General features: G+C 35.0%; 1 pseudogene; it reads left to right on the top strand.

Annotated features, from left to right (window-relative positions):
• Positions 1 to 2,834: 2,834 nt before the first annotated feature.
• Positions 2,835 to 6,361, top strand: LOC107574089 (complement factor B-like; annotated as a pseudogene).
• The last annotated feature ends 416 nt before the right edge of the window (positions 6,362 to 6,777 follow it).

Genomic DNA, 6,777 nt, shown 5'->3' with positions numbered 1-6,777 from the left:
ATTAAAGTACTCAATAAATTAGCTGAGGGGGGACACAAGGCCTCTTAAGCAAAATTGCAATATTGCTCACCACAAGTTGAATACTTAGGACGCACTATTTCACATGGGATGAAAGCTGTATCACCCAGTCAATTGGAAGGCATCAGTAAAGTTCCCCAACCTCAAACAGTGGGACAAATTATGACTTTTTTGGGTATGACAGGGTTTAGTGCAGATTGGATTGAGGACTATGCAATCAAAACAGCTCCATTAAGAGCACTAATGAAGCAAGTGGGCTGTCAAAATCTTAGGGCACCACTAGTATGGAATACAGAAGCACTAATAGCATTTGAATCATTGAAAAGAGAACTACAGACCGCTCCTGCCTTGACCATGCCCACATATGACAGACCATTTCATTTGTACATTGCAAACAGAAAAGATGGTTATGCATCTGCAGTTTTGATGCAGGAAACTTGCAGCGGAAGGAAAAAACAACAAATTACCCACCATGTTACCAACAAGGGTTAGCAGCAGTATATTTTGCATATGAAAAGGCCTCCACAATAACTATGGGGTACCCAGTTGTACTCTACACTCACCATAAAGTAGTAGAACTGATAGAACAAGGGAAGTTTGTCTTGACTCCTTCTAGATGTATAACATGTCGGGAAACTTACAGCTCATATATTATCCTCTCATGCAGTTATAAACACAGCATTGTAACTGAACAACTTCTACTTCTGCTGCAAGAGATGACAACACGTTTTTATCATTTTCTGAGTCATGAAAAAGTCTGCTTTTGTGATATATTTCCTTCTTTCTTTACTGCAAGACGTTTGCTCGGTCTAGATCATAGACTGTATAAAAACAGGTCTAGATGCGCTTAAATTTGCACTAACGATGCGTTCCTGTCACGTATCACGCATGCGCACTTCTCAATAAACCGACAGAAAGCGGGTTATTGCGTTTACATGCCGTGAGAAATCGGAGTAAGAGGCAAAAAACTACCTGTTGCGACCGGTTTATACTTACGCCGTTTATGACCTAATATAAGAAAACGGGTTACCGCGTTTACATGACCACGTGCTTTTTCGGCTTATTAAGCATAATCGGTTTAAGAACGTGCATGTAAACGCGCTCACTGTGCTCATTTCATGTATTTCCTTCTTTATCCGTCCCTGTTAGCATTTATCTTTGTCAGTGTTGAAACAGCTATAATAGGGCACGTTTTAATAATGTTTAATGTTATAACATTGTACAATGTTAGCACGATGGTGCTCAATTTTATGTTGCAAAAATGAGGACTATTGTCAATATTCACTTACAACTAAATAAACTTAAAAAGGTTGATCAAGCTGTCATACACTTGAGTGATTTTACTTGATTACTGTATTGTTTTGGATTATTTGTAGGCTACTTTATTCAATACAATTTAAAACTGACTTGCACATTTACTTGGTTACATTTCTGAAGAAAAAAACAGCAGGCCTACTTTTTACTATTTTATTTCAACTTACAAAGTGCTTGTTACATTTTTGCTTTTTTATTTTATCTTATGCACATTCAATAGCCTATTGATGTTTTTGACATGCAGCCATTACGTTTTGTTTTCTATCTTTAACCAAACTTTTGTATTTCTGTCCGACCAAACATTTTATGCAGTTTATCTAAGCAATTTCACTTTGTGTTGAGAAGATAATTCAACATGATGAAACAAGAACTAATTAATCAATTAACTTTAAGTTGAACTTTTTTAACTTTTACTTAAGTCTTTTAATTGAGTAAAATGTTGTACTATTTATTATTATTATTATTACTTTTTACACCCATGCTCACTTTGAAACAGATTAATAGAGTGAAACATATACATTGCACAACTCAGGAAACATGTCAAGCAAAAGAAGTTTTGAAAAGACAAATCTTGATTTTTCACACTTTTCTCAACAGCTAATAAACACAATAAAACTTATATTATAATGACCTCAAAAGACCAGGTTTCTGTATTGAAATCTAATACCCATATATTCTATTTAACCCACTAAACTACATTTTTACGCAGTATTGTGTGTGTACTACTACTGAAGTTTCACAAAACCTTATTAACATTTGCATGAAGATTGTCTACTAGCATATGTACCATCTGTCTTTCGCACAAAGTGCCATAATAAGCAGGAATATTGTGGGAAGGGCAGTGTACAAGCATAATACATTTTCCCTCACATATCCAACATTTGTGTTCTTAGTTTATGTTAAAATACAAACCCATTATGTTACCAATTAGGAATTAATAATTTCACGTAATCACTTCTCTCTCCTTGTGTTAGTCATTTTTTCCCTCTCTGTAATGAAACCAAGACTTAAAACAGATGCCATGAAAATTCCAAAGAGGAGTCTATTGCCTATTTATATTAGCTTTCACAAAATTATTTAAATTATAAATTTAAAATATAAATTAGCATTTTGCATCAATTTGTCATTCAGCAGGCTTATGTGACAACAGTACTGAAATATTTTCCCTCCACCTTCATACCTTCAGTGCATTGATAATATGCTATTAATGTATCAATAAATATTCATTCAGTAGCTTGTGTTAATGTGTGATTCCAGCGATTTTAAAAAAGAGGGTGCATGTTTTGATATAGCAATAAAATTGTTCTTGAGTTTGAATTACTCTCTTTAATATAATTCGTTTTTTTGTGATTATTAACTATATAATGGTCTATGGCTAACGGAAAATATTTTGTTGTGAGTGCTGGGATATTGATTTTCTTTATTTGACTTTAAGTTAAACATTGACCTTTGCATGTAAATAAAATCCTCCTGCTGACCTCACTATAAAAATGTCCCCCTGTCCATTTGCCTGTGTGTGTGTTTTTTAATCTCAGCTCAACTTGGAATAAACAGCATGGAGTGTAAGCAGCGGTTGAAATGGTTAACGCTTGCAATGATATGTCCTATTATTGCAGGTAGGTCTTTTTGCTTATTAAAATGAATGCATTCTAAAATACATGTTTCTTTTTTTCTTTCTTTTTTTTAATGGAAATAAAACAGCAACAACTGACAAAAGTTACTTCTGTCATATTTTTCATGGCTTCTCCACTGATCTGTTTCCACTACAGGTGCTCCATCCTCGATGTCCAAAAGAGACGGTTCATGTCCCAAAGAGAATCTAAACATTACTGGAGGGACCTTTGTTCTTTCTAATGGCTATTCACATGGGAGTCTTCTAAGATACATCTGTCCGAACTCCAAATGGATATTACCCATCAGTTCAGTCACGTCATTGTCAAAATGAACACTGGACCTCAAAGACCAAAATCATAAAAACCCCAGAGTGCAAAAGTAAGAAACAAGGCATTCATTTGTATAATTATATCATGAATAATTGCTGGACTTCTTTATTTTTGTTATACTCTTCTACAGTATGTGTTTATTCATGCATTTATTCTAGAGATCACGTGTCCCAATCCTCGTGTTTTCAAGAATGGAGAGGTGATTCCATATAAAGAAAAGTACTATGTAAATGACACAACCACCTACTCATGTCATACCGATTATACGTTCCGTGGCTCAGCGGTCCGTGTTTGCAAGCCCAATGGGAAGTGGAGTGGAAGCACACCAATTTGTGGACGTGACTGTGAGTAATCTCTATTACTTTGTCAATATGTAAACACACAGCAGTTTCTATGAACTATTCTGATTTAAACTGAAATGTAGTTTTCAAACGTAACTTCCATTTGTGCCTCACAGCTGATCACTGTCCTGATCCTGGTGTTCCCCCTGGTAGCAGTCGAACAGGGGACATGTTTAACATAGACGACAAAGTCACGTACAACTGCGAGAGACCATTGACCTTGATTGGTTCCAAAGTGCGAGTGTGTCTGGATGGAGGCCAGTGGTCAGGAACAGAGCCACAATGTTACGGTGAGTCTTCTAATAGCTACATCGTAATTTCAAAATCATACGTTTTGTGGTTTTGTTTTCTCAAAAATAAGTTTTTGGCCTTAAGATTTAGCTAATAAAAAGTAGCTTTTCTGGATAATGCACCTATAATGTTGCTGTTGTTGTTGTGTAAATACTGTACAGCTAATTTCACATACGACACACCAGAGGAAGCATCAGAAGCTTTCAGCAGTTCTCTAAAGACAAATCTAGCAGTTGAAAAAGAAGGTACCACTTGAAGTATTAATCACACAGACACACACATGCTGAATTTAATGGTTTATGGGTACTCTCCATATGCGTAATGGTTTTTATACTGTACAAATAGTATTTTCTGTTGCCCTACAGCAACCCTACACCTAAACCTACCCCTTACAGGATACTTTGTGCATTTTTAGATTTTCAAAAAAACTAATTCTGTATGATTTATAAGCCTTTTGAATTACAAGGGCACCGAAAGTGTCCTCATAAAGCATCTTCACGTTGTAATACCCATGTCATTATACAAATCTGTGTCCTCATAAACCACATAAACAAGCGCACACACACACACCTTTCTAAAATCTTCATTAATAGTTGCCATGCTCAGGAAAAAAATCACATCCACACATTTAAACATGAATTCTGTGTTCCTTCTGTCTTTAGAGCAGAAGGGGAGGAAAATAACTTTGGATGAAGGTGGAAAACTTGATATTTACATTGCTGTGGATGCATCTGACAGCATAGATGAGAAGGATTTTGACAATGCAAAAATCACCATTAAAATGCTTTTAGACAAGGTATGTCGATTGTTAAATCCTCAGAGGTTGCTGTAAGTGAAGTTTAGGCTATTGATGTATAATGCAGCCTTTCCTAAAATCTAAAAATAGTATTTTAATTGTTGTTCATTTTGATGTTAAAGGTTCTGAAATAATATATATACAAATATTTTAAAAAGTAAAAATTACCATTGTGATACACTGAGATGCTCTCAAGAGTGAACTTGACTTTTAACCTCCTCATCATTGTCAGAAACCTCCAATATGAGCATTAGTGTGTTTCAGGAGGTTCTCCCACAATCCACTGCATACTTGCTGCATCTCAGTGAAAATCCTGTTTCACATCATGGAAACATTAACTGAAATCCAGCATTTTGATCGGATAACAGACAGGTGTTGTTTCCATCTTTGAATTCTCAATGCTCTTTCCCAAAAGATTAGTTATTACCCGGTCTCCCCAAACTATGAGATCCTGATGTTTGCTACAGATGTTACACCAATAATAAAAATGAATAACTTCAAAATGCAAAAACCAAGCCTATTGGATATTTTTAAAGAGATGGACGATTTTACTTATGAGAGTAAGTATTCTGTTTGAATGTCTCTTTTTGAGTTTTATTGTATACATGGCAACAATTAGATTTTTTAAAGATTGATATTACAGAATAGTGTACTATGCAAAAATAGTACATGCAAGTCTAACTTGAAAATAAAAAACATTTATTTATTTGTCCAATGTAATAGTAAAAATGAAACAAATCTTACATTCGTTTAAAAAGAAAATCCCAATTCACGTTGCAATTTTGATTCATTTTAATTTAAATTTAGTCAGTTGTTTCAATCAGAAAATGTTTCTCTGCTAACTGTAATATTCTGATGTGGGAAAAAAAACAGAGAAAGGTGATAAAACAGGTACCAATATTGCCCAAGTCTATTCAACCATTGAAGAGAGCATGAGCATAGAGGAGCTCAACAATGCAACAGCCTTCAGTGAGACGCAACACATCATCATATTGTTCAGTGATGGTACTGACTTATCAATATTTACAAACAATTTAGTATAAGCATATGTATCTGTACTTTTCTTATTTTGCGCTTACTCAGTTTAAGTTCTTTATCAGAACAAATACATTAATATATTCATAAAATACCCATGCACAGTATTACAAATTAAAATAGAATAGCAAATATTCACTGCAATTGATCTCATCTTACTTCATAGGTCACGCAAACATGGGGGGGAAACCCAAACCTAAAGTGGACAGTATCAAACGTCTTGTCATCAAAAATGATCCAAAGCGAGAGAAGAAACTTGGTGAGCAATGAAATTTATTAATCATAATTATATTTAAAATCAAATTGCTTGGACTATAAGTATTTTTTAAAAGTGTGTTTCATTATCAAGCAGTATCATCAGGGGCAGCAAAAAAATACACATATTTGTTTAGAAGTTTTTTATCATTGATTTCATATTGATATGGATCTATCCTCTCTTTCCAGATCTTTATGTATTTGGAGTTGGAGAAGACGTGAATCAAGAAGACGTGAATGGCTTAGTATCACAGAGGGACCAAGAAAAATATTTCTTTAAGCTTCAAGACTTGACAAAGGTTCAGCAGATGTTTGACGACATGATTGGTACTGTATCTATACTTCACCCAAAACTCATGCAGTTATAAACACAGCATTGTAACTGAACAACTTCTACTTCTGCTGCAAGAGATGACAACACGTTTTTATCATTTTCTGAGTCATGAAAAAGTCTGCTTTTGTGATATATTTCCTTCTTTCTTTACTGCAAGACGTTTGCTCGGTCTAGATCATAGACTGTATAAAAACAGGTCTAGATGCGCTTAAATTTGCACTAACGATGCGTTCCTGTCACGTATCACGCATGCGCACTTCTCAATAAACCGACAGAAAGCGGGTTATTGCGTTTACATGCCGTGAGAAATCGGAGTAAGAGGCAAAAAACTACCTGTTGCGACCGGTTTATACTTACGCCGTTTATGACCTAATATAAGAAAACGGGTTACCGCGTTTACATGACCACGTGCTTTTTCGGCTTATTAAGCATAATCGGTTTAAGAACGTG

Source organism: Sinocyclocheilus grahami, unplaced genomic scaffold (assembly GCF_001515645.1).
Source record: "Sinocyclocheilus grahami isolate Dianchi unplaced genomic scaffold, SAMN03320097.WGS_v1.1 scaffold2114.1, whole genome shotgun sequence".
NCBI lineage: Eukaryota > Metazoa > Chordata > Actinopteri > Cypriniformes > Cyprinidae > Sinocyclocheilus > Sinocyclocheilus grahami.
Note: the sequence above shows the minus strand (reverse complement) of the source record. Positions and strands in the feature narration are given on the sequence as shown.